This window comes from Bubalus bubalis, chromosome 4 (assembly GCF_019923935.1).
Source record: "Bubalus bubalis isolate 160015118507 breed Murrah chromosome 4, NDDB_SH_1, whole genome shotgun sequence".
Lineage (NCBI taxonomy): Eukaryota > Metazoa > Chordata > Mammalia > Artiodactyla > Bovidae > Bubalus > Bubalus bubalis.
The window spans coordinates 75,215,542-75,233,739 of record NC_059160.1 but is presented as its reverse complement, the minus strand read 5'-3'; the positions used below and the strand labels follow the sequence as shown (position 1 = coordinate 75,233,739).

General features: G+C 39.3%; 1 protein-coding gene across 3 annotated transcripts in view; it reads right to left on the bottom strand.

The window, feature by feature from the left end:
- The window catches only part of RAP1B (RAP1B, member of RAS oncogene family), a 44,850-nt gene extending 27,231 nt beyond the window's left edge, over positions 1-17,619 (bottom strand). The window contains exon 1 of one of the 3 annotated variants that reach the window (XM_025283933.2): positions 17,412-17,619. The gene's annotated coding sequence lies outside the window, so the exon portion shown is untranslated. Of the gene's footprint in view, positions 1-17,402 lie in introns of all 3 variants that reach the window. The other 2 variants (XM_006042953.4, XM_006042952.4) reach the window with 2 other exon arrangements.
- Between the last annotated feature and the right edge of the window lie 579 nt (positions 17,620-18,198).

Here is an 18,198-nt window from a genome sequence, read left to right as displayed (position 1 = left end):
AAGCTGCTTTGGACTTTGCTGTATCTTATAAAAAAGTACATTTAAATAAAGCATTAATCATGTGACAGATGTTAAAAAATTTAGCACTACGTTCTGATAAAGGTACCACTATGTTCTGATAAAGAAATACACATATTCCTAAATAGATAATTAGTCAAATGCATTTTTATTTGAACATTAAAGAATGTCTGTCCAAAATAAGTAATATTCAAAAACTTAATAAAAGCCCAAGTGTCCCAACGCTCCTCTCCTCTGAAGCCAATCATCTAGTTACCAGGCATTTATTAAACTGTCCTAACAATTATAGGGCTTTCGAGGAGGCTGAGTGGTAAACAACCTGCCTGACAATGCAGGAGACACAGGTTGGATCCCTGGGTCAGGAAGACCCCCTGGAGAAAGAAACGGCAACTCACTCTAGTCTCCTTGCCTGGGAAATCCCATGGAAGGAGGAGACTTGGCAGGCTACAGTCCATGGGGTTGCAAAGAGCTGGACACAACTTAGCGACTGAATAACAACAAACAGTTATAAGCAAAAAAGACAGCTACGTCATAAAGTGGACGCAGGGTGACCAACAGTCGTGGTTTTAGCATTCCAAGCCTTGTGTCCCAGGAACTTCTCAGTCCAAGCAAAACAAGGTAGCGGTCACCTTTGGTGGAACACATACTGATAGGAATTTTCTTCCTCTCATGCTTTATAGTTTTAAAGATGTGAAACTGTGAAAGCTTAGAAAAAATCTTGCAAATATACTACAAAGCTTATCTTTTTTCACTATCATTTTCTTCTCTGAAACAAAACATGGAAATTAAAAAGCAAACTGTGCATAGCAGCACTTGTATGAGCCAAGTTTGAATGTTTATGGTAACAAACAGTATTTGTACAGTCTTTACAATTTGCAATGTATTTTGACATGACTTTTCACATTTGGATAAAAATCCAAGGAATTTGTCATGAAGGAACAGTGTCCCTTGCTTAAGCAGGAAATTACAGCTTTCTTCGAATTAGTATCTGAAGATGTATATATTCAGTGCAAATGATCATGAGGGTTATTACAAAGATGAACAAAACATACTTATTCTCAAGAAGCTTACAATTTTTTAAGAAAGATGAGACAAAAATCATGGAAACTGTGAGAAACACAACAATACTATGGAAATTGAGGAAAAGGTCAGGAACAGATTTATGAAGAAGATAGCAAATGACTAAAAGTTTTGGCATTAAGGAAAACATACCAGAGAAAAGTGAAAGCAAAGGCACAGAAGGCAGCAAAATGTAGGAATATGATTAGACTACAAGAGAAAGCACAGTCTGAGTGGACCTTAAGGTAAAAAAGAACAAGACGGTAAAAATAGCGAGAGAGTCTACAGTTAAGATAAAACGAAGATCTCTGAGTTCTGGTCAAGAGATCTGACTCATTTTGTTATCAACCATAGTGGATATTTTGAAGAAAACTATACCAATATGGTCGCAAAGAGTCGGACACGACTGAGCGACTGATCTGATACCAATATGGAGAAAATTAAAGGCACTTCCCCTTTTTAGCACAAGGCAATGGCACCCCACTCCAGTACTCTTGCCTGGAAAATCCCATGGACGGAGGAGCCTGGTAGGCTGCAGTCCATGGGGTCGCGAAGAGTTGGACACGACTGAGCGACATGACTTTCACTTTTCACTTGCATGCATTGGAGAAGGAAATGGCAACCCACTCCAGTGTTCTTGCCTGGAGAATCCCAGGGACGGGGAAGCCTGGTGGGCTGCCATCTCTGGGGTCGCGAAGAGTTGGACACGACTGAGCGACTTGACTTTCACTTTTCACTTGCATGCATTGGAGAAGGAAATGGCAACCCATTCCAGTGTTCTTGCCTGGAGAATCCCAGGGACGGGGAAGCCTGGTGGGCTGCCATCTCTGGGGTCGCACAGAGTCAGACACGACTGAAGCGACTTTAGCAGCAGCAGTAGCAGCCCCCTTTAAAAATCTATTAATTTTTAATTGAAGGATAGTTGCTTTATGCTTTACAGTGCGGTGTTGATGTCTGCCATACCTCAGTGTGATTCAGCCGTGTGTGTGCGCCCAGTCACTTCAGTCGTGTCCAACTTCTTGCGACCCCATGGACCGTAGCCCGCCAGGCTCCTCTGTCCCTGGGATTCTCCAGGCAAGAATACTGGAGTGGGTTGCCATGCCCTCCTCCAGGGGATCATCCCAACCCAGCAATCGAACCCAGGTCTCCTGCATCTTCTGCACTGCAGGCAGTTTCTTTAGCACTAAGCCACCAGGGAAGTCCCATACATACATCCCCTCCCGCTTGAAGCTCCCTCTCACCTCCCACCCCATCCCAGCCCTCTGTTGTCACAAAGCCCTGGTTTGAGTTCTCTGAGTCACCCATCTGGTTTACATGCAGTGTTGTGTATGTCTCCATGCGCCCCGCCCTCTCCTGCCGCCCCCACAGTCCAGGAGTCTGTTCTCTATGTCTGTGTCTCGACTGCCGCCCTGCAAATTGGCTCATCAGTATCTTTTTTCTAGATTCCTATATATATGCGTAGTTAATACATGAGGTACTTTTTAAATGAATAAAAGGAATTCTAACAGAAACCAGGATAATACATATAGAAAAGTTCAGCATTTGATTAAATATGATTAATATATGACCTACTTTTAAAATGGGGAACACATGTATACCTGTGGCAGATTCATTTTGATATTTGGCAAAACTAATACAGTTATGTAAAGTTTAAAAATAAAATAAAATTAAAAAAAAATAAAAAAATAAAAAAATAAAATGCATGAATTGATCTGTAAGATAAAATCTATTAACAAATATGATGAAAATCAAAATTAAGAGGTTAGAAGCAATATGCTGCATAGAGGAAAGAAACTGCAAGAGACCAACAGAAGACAGTTAAAACAACTGGTCATTTCAGTTTTATCCCACAACACCGTATGACTACGAAGCAGCTATTACATTCAGACGAGCAGATACTAGACCCAGGCATCCTAGGTGCGCCCCCCTCCTTTTTATAACAAGATGCTAACTTTCACACCTCGCCATCTGGTATCTAAAGCATCCTGAGATTACTGTTAGTAACACTACCATAGAACACCGCACTTAGGGTACTTGCCTAAGATCTCATCTGTACTGACAAATGAGGCAAATATATGGGGCAGGCCGTATTTTTTGGATTTCCCTGAAGCTCAAACAGTAAAGAATCTGCCTGCAATGCAGGAGACCTGGGTTTAATCCCTGGGTCAGGAAGATTCCTCTGGAGAAGGGAATGGCAATCCACTCCAGTATTCTTGCTTAGAGAATCCCATAGACAGAGAAGCCTGGAGGGCTACAGTTCATGGGGTCGCGAACAGTCGGATATGACTGAGCAACTAACACTTATTTCTTACATTTTTCCTCAAGCTGCTTTGAGTATACCTAAAGCATTAAAGGGCTTCCCTGATGGCTCAGATGGTAAAGAATCTGCCTGCAATGCAAGAGACCTGGGTTTGATCCCTGGGTTGGGAAGATCTGCTGAAGGAGGGCATGGCCACCCACTCCAGTATTCTTGCCTGGAGAATCCCCATGAACAGAGCAGCCTGGTGAGCTACAAGCTGCGGGGTCAAGAAGAGTTGGATATGACTGAGTGACTAAGCACATATAAAGCATTAAAAAAATAATCAGTTAAGGCTTAAATACCTCATGGCCAGAGATCTATATATAATGTTAATTGCCATATAACCAACACTTAACACAGTGCCTAGAATACAAAGGCAATTATTTGTTGAATGAATCAAAACCAGTTTCCAGCCCTAGAGCACAGGTTGGCTAACTCCAGCCCACAGGCCAAATTTTACCATGTCTGTCTTAGGTAAATAATGTTTTGTTGGAACACAGCCATGCAATTGCGTACTGTCTACAGTTACTCATACTAAAACAGCAGAGTTGAGTGGTTGTGACTATATGGTCCACAAAGCCCGAGACATTTATTAACTGGCCCTTTACAGAAAGTTTGCTGATACTGTCCTGGAAGAGCTAAGGATAGACCTTGTCTATTAATTCACTGGTGGCAAAAGGGCTTTAGTTCAAACAGCTACTCAAAATATTAATGGCTACCAGGAGTGCAGTTGTTAATGATTCGGGACACAAAGGGAAAAGAGTACAGTCCTCAATGATCAATGTCTATTATGGGTTAGGGAAAGCAGAAACAGGATTGTAAATAAAAAACCTTTGAAAACTTCTGCTGTAGAATATTTTATAAAGTTAGCATTGTTGTCTGATAGTTTCGTAAAGATGAACTAGCTGCAAAATAATATGCAAAAACCTCAACAGAAAACCCCAAAAGGAATAGAGAATGGTCCACGTGAATGCTTAGGACTGTCTCACAAACAACAATTTTGGTTCTGCCATGGTTGGTGTTGCTCTATTTTACAACATTCAAGAGGCACCTTATTCACTTGGTCCACAGATTCGGTTGTTTATTTGTGAGGATGAAAAAAGTATTATTAGGAGAACTTAAGGTAAGACTCCAACATATCCCAAAACTCCATCATGTTTCACAGATAAAACAGAAAAGAGTATCTTGGTTAAAGCATATTCTTTACATGTGAAGCTAAATTTGATTTATTAAATCTTCTCACTTTGATTATGGAAGTAGTTAATTTAATAAACAGCCTAACATTAAAAGTATTCATGCCACTAGGGCTCTGCAAAGTTTTCTTTCAGATTATTTTAAAAAGTTCTTTGTTTCTTGGGCCCATGTCAAGTACTTGTGCCCCTGCTACCAAGGGAGTCTGCAAAAGCTTGGCATTTTCAGATTATCCACCAAGACTCATTTAGGTCTGCATGTTTTCAGACACTGAGTCTCTCTAAAGATAAATGTGAACACCCACATCTGTATGTTCATATACGACACTTATAGTCAGATATTATGTTTCTGTTAGATGCAGCCTGGCCAGGGTATTAGCCATACCCTGGCAGGATAGGAAGTAAAGAGCCATGCATTCGATATTTAAGTGGCAAGGCACTGATGGGAATGGTTGGATGGGATGTCTCAAGGTCAGATCAAATTTAAATCTTAAAGCCCCCAAAGTCTAGGAGAATTAAGTGATATTAGACCAGTGGTTATCAGTAACATCTCTCAATATCATAGGAATTGGATATGTGTGTTTTTAAAGTACTGATAAAACCTCCTTTCCTCAAGATCCTAAGACCTATATCCCTTTTTTTTTGCTTCCAATTAAGTGTTCCCAATTTACTACAGAAAGGTCTTTGTGTTCCCAAGACCTCCAGAATATTTTAAACAATCCTTAGTCATTCAAATAATCCATTCTTAACAGCTTAGCTTCCACACATCACACAAAAGAAGAGACACCACCACTCCAAAGGGATGACTATTTGGGGGAGTAAGAAGGTTAACCAGGTATTTTACTATGTTCCTAGTGAAGCCACATGTTCTCCAAGCCTCCTGAATTTGTGAGTCCAGATTTAACACTTACACCAAAGGTGCTCAATACTGTTTGCTGAACAGGTTGCAGAATGAAATGATTTTATCAACTACAAAGACATCCTTATTAGTTAGGAAAAGTATTTGTTTTCATGCATCTCGAGAAATTAGAAGTGAAGCTCTTTACTACCAGCAGATAGATTAGAATTCAAGTTAAGGGTAAGGATTCCAGAACAAATCACATTCATTTCTATGAATGGAAAAATGTCACTACCCTCCACAAGGATGGGGGAACACTTTTTAAACAGAACTTTACAGTCTGTTTCAATATAAGGCTGAATTCAGAAATAAACCGAATTAGTCTTCTATGAGAAAAGGAACAAATGACTATACAAATTTTTATTTCATTTTAGTGTTACCTTCCTGAGATTTTAATGACAAAGCTTAATATGACTGTTCCCAAATACATTTGAAACCATAATAAGAATTGCCATAATTTTAGATTATGGGTTTATATAATTTGCATTATATTCTAAGTGAAATTTCAAGACCAGGGCACTCCTAATGGAAAATTTCCTAATAAATGTGCCACAAGTTCAGAGGAGAAAAATTAACCAACTAACAAAAGAGAGTGGAAACACAGGTACTTAACATAGTTTTCTCTAATAATGTTATTATCTTAATCTAAGCAGCAGTTTATGTTAGCTAATGCCCACACTGGTGTATGTAGCTAGCTGTCTAATTTAATAGTTCTTCCTGTTACACTCTAGCCTCCTCAGTTTATTTACAGTTGCACTTAGTACCCAGTAAAATAAAGACCACTTAGAAAAATAAAAGGCATACCACACTTTGGAAGCCGTAAACAATGCTTACATTTGGCTTTGTCATACATTATTCCACTTATGAGTATAATTATTAGGTCAATAAGCACTTTTTAAAATAAAGTAGCTTTGAAACATGCCTGCCTTGGCAATTATGGATACAAGTCAATATCTAAAAATAGCACACACATTTGCATTCTTGGACATTCACATACACCAAATGAATGGATAAAGGCAATGAGGACTGAAGTTAGAGGTAATTAGGCTGCTAGAATAAGGTGAGCATATGTGGAAAACACAAAAAGTGGGCAGGTACTTCTTATGATCAATCCTGAGTTTCAAAGTAGGATCTTCAGATTTTTAAAATTCTTTCCTTGTCAATACCAAGTAATTCCACCAAGGATGTTACAATAGAGATTATGTTAGTCCTACAATATGCCTATTCTAATTTTCTCTTGTGCTTTCAGCTCACAATTAAATGTATTATATAATTCTTAGAAACCTATCAACTGGGAGACAAACTGCAGGGTATAAGACTTTCAAAATCAAAGAAGAAACCTTAGCTAAAATATGAGCTCTCAAGCATTAAAAAAAAAAACAAAAAAAAAACTACTCCTTTCCAGGCACTAATATACACTCATGAATCTCTACTACTTTCAAACATTTAACTGGACTCAAATTAGGTGGTTCTCCTATACCTTTAAAGACTTAACACCCTCAGCAGTGCCTTCCACCCTAAGTCTGTGTCAAAATGAACTCCTTGGCAGAGACTGTTTCTTTACGAACTGCTTCAAAGTAACATTTTCAGACCCTGATGTCCTCACCAAAGACACAAAGTAATAAAGAATAAAGCTTTTCCAACTATTTAAGACCCATTTCTCAGAAAATCTGAAATCAGAAAATCTGAAACCTAAAGTTTAATTTAGTGGCAAAACCTGACCTAATATATTTTTATACAGCCAGATTTCACTTAAGCACTGATGTGAAGCTATTTACAGTTTTTGTTTATCCTATTTACTGTAATTATTCATGCTTCACTTTAGAAATATTAAGTGCTTGATTACTCTTAACTAAAATTCAAAACAAATTTTTCCCCAAAGTTCTGAATTCCTAATTACCTGGCACCAAGGGTTATAGGTAAAGTATTATGGACCTATAATCCATTTCATAAACATCTGCTACAGCAAAATACTCGAACAACTTTTCACCTTTCTAATTTGTGCTGTCTACCTGGGATTCACTGTTAGTCTAAAACTTACCCCTTCAATATCATGTACACTCTCACCTCATTTTCAAGGTCATCTTAGACTACTAAAGTTTAAGAGTTTTCACTTCTTCCTTTGATTCTATAAGCACTCATCTATATCACTCATTTGGGTATTATTTGGAACTTCCATTTACATTTTGTGATTATTAAATTTTCATGTCTTTGCTAAGAATCTTTTGTGCATAATAATGCAATTTAATCATAACATACAGTAACTGAGATCAACTAGCTCTCAATTACAGGCAGTCAGATGAGTCCTCAAGAGACAGATGCCCTAAATAATGAGGGATTATAGCTGGAAATAAATGTAACACTTAAAAAAAATTCAGTGTAAGAAATAGCCTATGATGGGAATTGATAAGGACAAACCACTGAACACTGTATTCTCTCAACTAAAATTACACAATTTGTCAGACTAGCCATCATCAAAAATCCACAAACAATAAATGTTGGAGAGGGTGTGGAGAAAAGGGAACCCTATTGCATGGTTAGTGGAAATGTAAATTGATACAGCCACTATGGAGAACAATATGGAGATTCCTTAAAAAACTAGGAATAAAATTACCAAATGACCCAACAACCCCATATACTGAAAAAGACACATGTACCCCTAACGTTCACTGCAGCACTATTTATAATAGCTAGGATATGGAAGCAACCTAGATGTCCACTGACAGATGAACGGATAAATAAGTTGTGGTACATATACACAATGGAATATTACTCAGCCATAAAAGGGAATGCATTTGAGTCAGCTCTGGTGAGGTGAATGAACCTAGAGCCTGTTATACAGAGTGAAGTCAGTCAGAAAGAGAAAAACTAATGCCATATATTAACGCATAGATATAGAAATGTGGTACTGATGAACCTATTTGCAGGGCAGGAATAGAGACGCAGACATAGAGAACAGACTTTGGACACAGCAGGGGAAGGAGGGGGGACAAACAGTAAAAACAGCAAAGTACTCTCAACTCACACACATAGTGATCAAACTTTTACTCTAAAACCATAATTTCTAACTGATGGATAATATTGATTTATCCTCTACAGAGGACCCTCTGGTGAACAAGCTATATCAGTCACTAAAGCACCATAGTGCTTTTCAAAGTGGAGTTTACCACTTTTGCTCAATAGCAGCCCTGCTCCTTAGAAAGAGAATTTCTTAATCACCATTCTCATTCTTTTTCTGTTCTACTTCCTGCCCTTTCACCTCTTCATTGCCTATTATTACCATCATTACTACTACTACTACTAAGTCGCTTCAGTCGTGTCCGACTCTGTGCGACCCCATTGACTGCAGCCTGCCAGGCTCCTCCATCCATGGGATTTTCCAGGGAAGAGTACTGGAGTGGGGTGCCATTGCCTTCTCCCATTACCATCATTACTTTCATGTAAACAATAGAAAAGTGTTATAAATGCTCTTCTGTATTTAAAAGCTTTCAAATCTAATCTTTTCTTTGTTGGTGGTGGTGGTGGTTTAGTCGCCAAGTCGTGTCCGACTCTTGCGACCCCATGAACTGTAGCCTGTCAGGCTCCTCTGTCCATGGGATTCTCCAGGCAAGAATACTGGAGTGGGTTGCCATTTCCTTCTCCAGGGGATCTTCCCGACCCAGGAATCGAACCCAGGTCTCCGCATTGCAGGCAGATGATTTACCAACTGAGCTATGAGAGAAGCCCTTTCTTTGTTGAAGGATGACCAAATACGAGACAGAGCTCTCAAAAAAAAAAAAAAGAGCTTAAGTATAAAAAATCCTAAAATAGAGGGAATTTCAAACATTTTTTTAGCTAGCAAATAAAACTATATAAGCAATAGCAAGTGGCAACTTTGTGACTAGTTTGCATGTCCAGGACATAAAATATGATCACAGTATGTTCTTTAATTCAGAACAACCAGAATGGCTGACCAGTTAATTATTTAATACAGGGAGCATGAAAGCTTCCTATTAAACTCCCCTACCTTACTGCAGGATTAGTTCGTGGAAGCAGGAATTCTAAATACTTAATCCCTGAAACCATCCTGAAGTTATTACCTTTTCACACTTTTCTAAACCACGTCGTATCCTCTTTCTGATACAAACCCTGTTCTTTCAAGTAGTGATGTTCAGACTCAATTCTGTTTCCTCACAGAACGTACCCATTATTTCCAGGGAAACAACTGGCACTAAATTTCCAAGAAACTAGGTACACCACAGATTATAATTTATGTATCTTACTTCTTTCATAATCTGAAATTACTTGAACTGCATGCAGGTTAGCTTAAAAATCCTTTAAAAATTTGGAATAACCCTAAGACACGACTTTTATAAAAATGGTTGTTTAATAAGGTTTGTTATTAAACAAACATAAAAAAGAAACAACTTTCTTCTAGAAGGTAAAAACATCATTTGTTTTGGAGAACTATCACGTCAAATTCTCAGGTCAAGGAGACATTATTAACCTCGAAAGGGGAAAAAATCCATAGCTTCACTGTATGAAAGCTACTGTGCTCTGCTCAGTCGGTCAGTCATGTCTGACTCTTTCTGACTCCATGGACTGTAGCCCGCCAGGCTTCTCTGTTCTGGGGATTCTCCAGGCAAGAATACTAGAGTGGGTGGCCATACCTCCTCCAGGGGATCATCCCAACCCAGGGGTCAAACCCAGGTCTCCCACATTGAAGGCAGATTCTTTATTGTCTGAGTCACCAGATGAAAGCTACTACATATCCTAAAATTGTGAAAGACAACTATTAAAAATACATTCAAGGTTATGTGAAAACCTGAATACAGCATATGCAACCTATCTATGGTTAAGTCATCAGATGTACAAAACAAGTATTAAAACCAGAAAGTGGCTTAAAAAATTACATAATCTATTACTGTGATCAAAAATTGAATGGGAGGAATTCCCTGTTGGTCCAGTAGTTAGGACTCGGTGCTTTCACTGCCAGGAAACCTGCAGTTCAATGCCTGGCCGGGGAACTAAAACTCTGCAAGCAGTGAGATGTGGCCCACCCCCACCCCCCAAATGTTGAATAGACTGTTCAACAGGAAAAAACAAACAAACCAAAAACTGCCAAGAAACTAAACTTGCCTCACAGTGTTCATCTATGGTTCCTATTCTTCTCTTCCCCCGCAACAAAAATTTGTTCAATATATTGTAAAGCACGGAAAAATGAGTAATACACACAAAAAAGTAATAACCAGACGAACAGATGGGAATATCTTAACAACCTTTCAAATAAATGTTGATATTCTCTTTTGATGCTATACCAACCTCTATTAGCTGCAATATACTGGAATGTATCAATAAATCAATAAACCTTGTGTTCTCTATTACATTACGACTCAGTGGTCTAGCTAGAAGTTTGGAAGGATTTCTTATCCCCACATGATTTTCATGCACTGGTGACTTGGAAAATACTTGCTTATAGAATCACGTCGATCTTCAAATATTGACATGTTTTATTACATAGTATTTTAAAAACCATGTTCATTAACATCACCAATATCATCAGAAAACTTTTTTAAGATATTAAGAAGCTGTGAGGAGTACAGTTGCTTACTAACACAAATTTTACGAAATTCTAATTTTCACTTGAAAATTAGAACTTTAGCCATTGCTCATAAATACTGTCAATCTTTTCCTTTTAAAGCAACAGGTTCACTTTAGAGAAAATGTCCCAAGTCTGAAAAACTTCTTCAGTCTGTCAAGCATTCTTTTAAGTAAAAACAGAGTTCATTAAAAAAGTGGCTGATTCAGCTTGCAACTCAAATAATTACACAAATGCTTTCCGTAGAGACAACCATTATACTTCAGTAAGGAGCGAAAAAAAAAAAGAAAAATATTTTAAACACACTTTCTGTTTAGTTATAGTATACTAAAATGATGTGTATAAAGTTGACCTCTGATTTTTTTTTTAAACTTCTTCATCAAGTGTGTTTAGGTTTTCTTTTTTAAAGTGTGGGTATATGGCAATGAAGAATACAGACAATGACTGCTAATACGGTGTGGTACTCTGACCTGATTTAAGATGTCAAGCTTTATCGACTTTTGCTTTTGTGCTCTGGTACAGCTATCAATACAGTGAAAACGCAAAGGACATCTCAGTATTACTGTAAAAAGTTTTCTACTTGTAGACTCCCTGCAAATGTCGAGGCAATCCTCAGGATTCCTTCGACCATTCTTTGAAAACCACTGAGCTAGACAATTTATTTGTTTACAATCACAATTTTATTCCTTAGTTCTCATTCACATCTTAGTAGGAATCTTAAAAATTAAGTAACTTAATCAACTTTACTTGGCACCAGCAATGCTAAAGGTGAAGAGAAGTTTTATCATAAAGAACAAGAATACTACCCATTAGTGTATTTTATAAATATTTATGAATAATACTGCACTGAATCCTCAACATCTCTAAGTAGTATATGCCATCTTTCCCACCAAGGAAGCAAAGAGGTTAGGAAAACTTCAGAAAAGAAGTACAAATTTTGCCTTAAAATTCACTGCACTGGTAAAAATTACAAGTGATACTAATTTTCTTCATTATACTTATCTGTATTCAAAGCACTTTTGTGTAATATCTCAAGTTCAACAATTTCAAGAGCAGCACAATAATAAATGCACATGTTTATATACCTCATTACCATCCTTTGTTATTATCTGTACAGTACAGAATTCAAGGTTCCTGAGGGATTCCTCAGTTTTGCTATAGATACTGAAGAGCTTAATTACAAATCTTAGAAGCAGCAGACCTAACTATGCTAGCATAATGTAGTCTCACTACAACCTTAAAACACAAGGTGAAAGCTGGATGCAATATGCACACCACTTTGACACCAACATACTATTAATTAAACAAAAAGAGCTTTTATTTATAGTCCTTATTCCCAGTATCTAAGAACTTTTAGAAACTCCATTTTTTTTTAGAACACAGTGACTTGAAAAATATATTCTAATAAGGAAAAATTATAGAAAACACAGATAATTAGAATTTTGAGTAACATTTTCCATTTCCTCTTTAGAAGCTTTTGCCAAAAACTGCTATTAAATGGACAAAACAGATTTTCTTTCATCTTTGTTTCTTTCCCAGAAGGCAAAGAAGAGGAAAGCAACAGGTAGACGTGATCCACCAACAGGGCAATTAGTCCACTGTATACTTTCAAAATAAAGTTACTTAGCAAAATGCTAAGTTTTAAATACAGGAGAGAAAACTATTTTATTAAAAGTACAGATTTACTGAAATAAATACTCAAAGCAACTACTGAAAAACTCAAGAAGCAGCTCTATCATGTAGTAAAAGTGATGATTTCAAGAAATCAGTAGTGATCAAAATGTAACCGCTTTAAATGGATGCTCTCTTCCTTTAATATCTTTTAAGTCTACCTGTACAAGTTAAAACCTCTCACCATCCACCACTGGACAAGACCACCTAGTGCACGCACAACTACAAAATTACAAAATAGTAAAAGCACAAATGTTAAGCATTAGGAACCAGTCCAATATAAAATTCAAAATCAGAACATTAGATATTATTCTATAAGTTTTTAATAGACTAAGATTCTTAATTTAAATGTGAACATATTTCTAGTACTTGAGCACCTCATATACAATTTTAGACTTAGTAATATCCCAGAATATTGTTCTACATAGTAAGCTCCCGATGGAAATTCTTCAGTTCATGTGGCAAATATACATCCTTTTTCTTTTTTTGGCCTCAGGGTATCTTGTGGGATCTTAGTTTCCTGACCAGGGATTGAACCCAGGCCCTGTGCAGTTAAAGTGTGTTCTAACTTTAAACTTAAAGGAGTTTAAGTTTAAAGGAGTTCTAACCGCTGGACCACCAGGGAATTCCCCCAGTATTTTTTCTTTTGATAAGTAATTTAAATATTATTTAAAACCCTGGTACATTTCCTCAAATTGTCATTTCTTTCTTTTATAAGTTTTAAGGCTGGCTCCTTTAAAAAAGTTTGAATATCTTGATCCATTATTGATACAATGAAAAATTTTTTAAGACATTACTGAAATAATAATCAGTTGCTATGTAGCCTTTATTTGACTAATATCAGTAATAAACACACTAGTATTAGGAAGTATGGAGAACTGATATTTCTTTTTGTTAGTGGTGTACTTTAAAAAGTGATTTTAATTTTTTTAAGGCAGCAAAAAGTTCCTGGTAACTTTTCTTCTATAAAATATAAGATTAAAAGGATTGGTCTTAGAATCCAGTGACCAAACAGGTTCAAACAAACTACGAGATTAAACAGCAAGCCAGTCTTTACTGCAAATAGATAAAATTCATTCTATTCCTTGTACCTACTGCTTCCATTGTATTCATAAAATTTCCAAAGGACTAATAAATGACTTAAAAGTCTTTCACGACTTTTAAGTTCTCAAAAGGTAATAATTAGTACCTTTTAGTAGTACTGCAAAATATTTTAAGAACACTGAAAAACATTAGGTTCTCAGCACAAGGGCAAGTCATTTGCAGATGTCTAATGTTACAATGAATCATTACATCAGCCAAAATATGTTTCTTAACTTTTTCTAAAAGAAATCCAATTTGAAAAGGGTAACTCTTATTAAGAGTCTTCAAAAATGATAGTAGAAGAAAAAAAAATCAAGGCATAAATTTAGTTACAACCTTATATGGTCTTACAAAGTTTATAACCAATCTTTATCAAGATTTTCTATAGACTGAACATGTGACATCATTGCCATAATAGAAGACAGCTTTTGACTATTCAGTTCATAAGTACTAAACTACTCCCCGTGTCAGTCAAATCTGAACACTACAGATCAATAACCACTCCCTCTTTACCAATACATAACCCAAAAACATGGAGAAGCAACTGGCAACCCACTCCAGTGTTCTTGCCTGGATAATCCCAGGGAAGGGGGAGCCTGGTGGGCTGCCGTCTATGGGGTCGCACCGAGTCGGACACGACTGAAGCGACTTTAGCAGCAGCAGCAGCAACCAAAAAACACATTAAGTCTTTGGGAAAATGACACATGCATACCAATAAGATCCTGATATTCAATAATAAAACTGTCTACTTACACTTTTGGAAGAAAAATAAATGACACCTTTGAAAAATTAACCAAATTCTATTTGTATGAGATCCATTCCCTATTTAATTTCACTGCCTTAATAAACAGTGATCAAATACCTACAACAAAAGTCAAAGAAAACTGAACATGGATAATTTCTCAACCAAAGCTTAGGCTTTATATTTAAAACAACGTATATAATTAGTTACTATGTTATCAATCTCCGCAGCAGCCTTCTACCAATATTGAATTATATCAGAGGACACACTTGATAACGCCCTCCTTACATGGTGGCTCCTTACCATGGGGACTCTTTCAGTTTATACAGCTAAGAGAAAATACTGAAACGCCACAGTACAAGATTGCTTTGAGGATAAAAATCAATCTGTAAAGTTAAAATGGCTCCAAAGCCAATGTGGAAAAGTTTATTTTTGGAGGAATACAAAGATCTCTTCAAATATCATCTCTTTTAAATATTCATTAGTTAATACCAAATATAAATGCTAAACACTGCATGCATAGGCAAGGTTCTAGGAACGAAGATACAGTAGAGAATAAAATGGATCAAGTTCCTACCCTCATGGTACTTACATTTAACAAACCAGTATTATCTCTTTTAAGATACTATGCCTGTGTTTCAGGGCATACAAACAATACATGGAGTTTATAATTTAGTGGGATAACAAAAAACAGGTAAAATAACAGACGGCAGGAAGCGATACTTGTAATAGAAGAGACGATTTTCATAGGGTGGGGGAGGGTGGGTGTTAGGGGGCAGAAGGAACAACACTGTCATGAACCCATACCACATTTTAAAATTAAGTCAGTTTATTATTGGGTTCTTCAGTTGTATTCCCATACCTGGCACATTAAAACCAAACTGGATACAGGTGTTTCAAAGATTTACTTTCTGGCTTCTTCAGATAAGGGAGTCTCACAATTTATTATGAATGACAAAAAGAAAATGCAAGTGAAACCACCTTCACAATAATGCAGAGACCAAAAGTATGGATGGGCTCAAATAAGACTATCATTCACGGCTTTGTGTCCTTAAAGTTATTTAATCATTCTGAATATCAACTTCCTCTCTTAAAACCTGGTAATGAAACTACCCAAAGGGTTCTTCTACACTGACTAAGGTACTTATATTTTTGGAGTATGATGGGACGTCTATCCTCTACAAAATGTAATAATTCACCATAAAAACGTCGTATTTTTTCCTCCAGCTTCTCTACTATGGATAGACTGCTGCTGCTAAGTCACTTCAGTCATGTCGGACTCTATGCGACCCCATAGACGGCAGCACACCAGGCTCCGCCATCCCTGGGATTCTCCAGGCAAGAACACTGGAGTGGGTTGCCATTTACTGTCCTTCAAGTCAGCAGGACCACTGACTAGTTATCTTATCTTTTCTAGGCCTCAGTTTCCTCCACCGTAAATTCAGAGGGTGGGAGTGGATGATCTAAATAGCCCTTTCCGGCCCTTAAAAAGTCCCATGACTACATTATGACTCAAATACTATTCAAGGTTCAGCTTTCACGAGTGATACCAGCTTTAAGTTAAATGAACGTCTCCCCTTTTTATGTTATCTCTTGCTAAAATTTTGTTGAGCAACTCCAAACAGCATTCTAATTACAAAATAAGAGGATAAAAAAATTAATTTTCGAGTTGAAACCTTTAAGTTTTATAAGAAATATAAATTATATTTTAGATATTTATATAGTAGATGCTATGCTACTAGCAAAACAAAAATCCAATCAGCTTGAATTTTAAAATATTAAAATCACAATCTTCATTATCAACTTTCTACCCCGTTAAAACGTGATTTCCCATTACCGTAACACACAACTGCTCATCTTCATTCCGAACAAGAGCTGCAGGGCAAAAATGTTGTTCTAAACTAGTAAGAGGGAGCAAGCGAAGAGGAAGCAAACCGTCAGCTTAAACTCAGCAAGAACAGTCTTTTCTCCAAAAGCTATCGGTGTTTTCTGAAGAAAAACTAGGATGGCTAGATTCAATGGGGGTAGTTTTAAATAATATTCATGGTGCTGACAGTCAGTGTTAGGATTAGACACACCGAGATGTCCGAAAAAGAGAAGAGGACAAACTTCCTGGATTTTCTTTCCCTCTGTAAGAGAAAGAGATTTCCTCTTGCTGACGATGGGAAAGGCCCCTTTAACAGTTTTTCTCTTCGCGGTGGCTGCTGCCAGATTAGGTGGGGCTCCCTCCGCTGCCTTCCTCCTGCCACTTCCCGCAACAAATGGAGCAAACCAGCCCGGTTTCAGGCAAACTTTTCCCCTGTCAGGCTCGAGCCCGCAAGGCGCCGGGGAGTGGTTTCCCCCGAAAGCTCTCCGCCCCTGCTCGGGACGAGGGGAAGCTGAGTCTCCGCAAAAGACAACTTTCTGGTTTCCGTTCTAACTTCCACTCACACCCGGGAAGGAACCGAGGCGGCCGGCAAGGGGGCTCCGGGGCGGGGAGATGAGTCTTCCGGCGAGGGACGGCGGGCAGCTGAGAGGCAGCGGCGGCCGCGGCCAGAAAAGAGCAGGCGGGTGGGGGGGTCCTCGGGCTCTCACTTCCTCCGCCATATTTCAGACATTTGACCCCTTCCGCAAAGCGCGCTGTTCCCCCGCGGCGGCGGCTCGTCCCCGCTGGCCTGGGAGGCAGCGCGCTCGCCGCACCGGCGCCGGGCTCCAGCACCACCTGCCGCGCTGCGAGGCAGCCGTCGCCGCCGCCGCCCTGGCCCCCTGACCGTCGCGCGCGCCCCGCCCGGCCCGCGCCGCACCCCATCAGCTCCCCTCAGCAGGCGCCCGGCCCCCGCCCCGCGCGGCCGCCGCAGCCGCTCCCTCAGTGGCCACGCACGCACTCTGCGAACCTCTCGCGCTGTCACCGGGTGCCCGCAGCCAGCGTCGCCTCACGCTCCCTCCGGGTCGCTGCTCCCGGCGCCACGGCGGTCTTGCCGCTACCGCTGCTGCTGCTGCTGCTGCCGCCGCCGCCGCCGCCGCTCCGGCTGGTTTACACGCCTGACTCTGGGCGAGGTTTGGCGGTGTCGCCTTGACGTCAGGCGTTCAGCCTCGCTCTCGCTTCCGTCCGCGGGCGGGGCGCGCGGGTGCGCGGCCCGGGAAGGGGCGGCACCGAAGGGCGGGGCGAGAGAGTCGAGGGGCGGAGCCACTTGTGCCGACGCCGGGCCCCTTTCGCAGCGTTTCCTCCGCGGTGTTTCTCTTCCTCCTCCACCTCGCCCCTTCGACCTCGCCTTGACTTCTGAGACCTTAGTGGGTTTACACTGGTGCCGAGAGCTTAGAAACCGTCCGAAACTCAAAAGATGCCTTTAGTGCAAACTGTAGTTTAATCAACGACGCCACCAAACAGTTGGTGCTCGCGTATTCCTTTGTGTTGGGGAAAGTGGCCGGAGAAGTAACAGCGCTGTTTCCACGCCTAGAGCTCCCGCGGAGGTGCCTAGGCCAGGGCACAGTCTTTTTCAGTCTTGAAATGGTTTCTCATGAAGGGTCGGGTGTCTTAATCTAGTACAGTTCTTTCCAAATTACCCCGTCAAACTCAGTTAATCAATACATAATCCCGAACAACTTTGTACCTAAATCAACTATATGAGTGAAATAAAGCGTATATTTAAATGCATGACTCGAGCGCTCTTAAAGAATGAC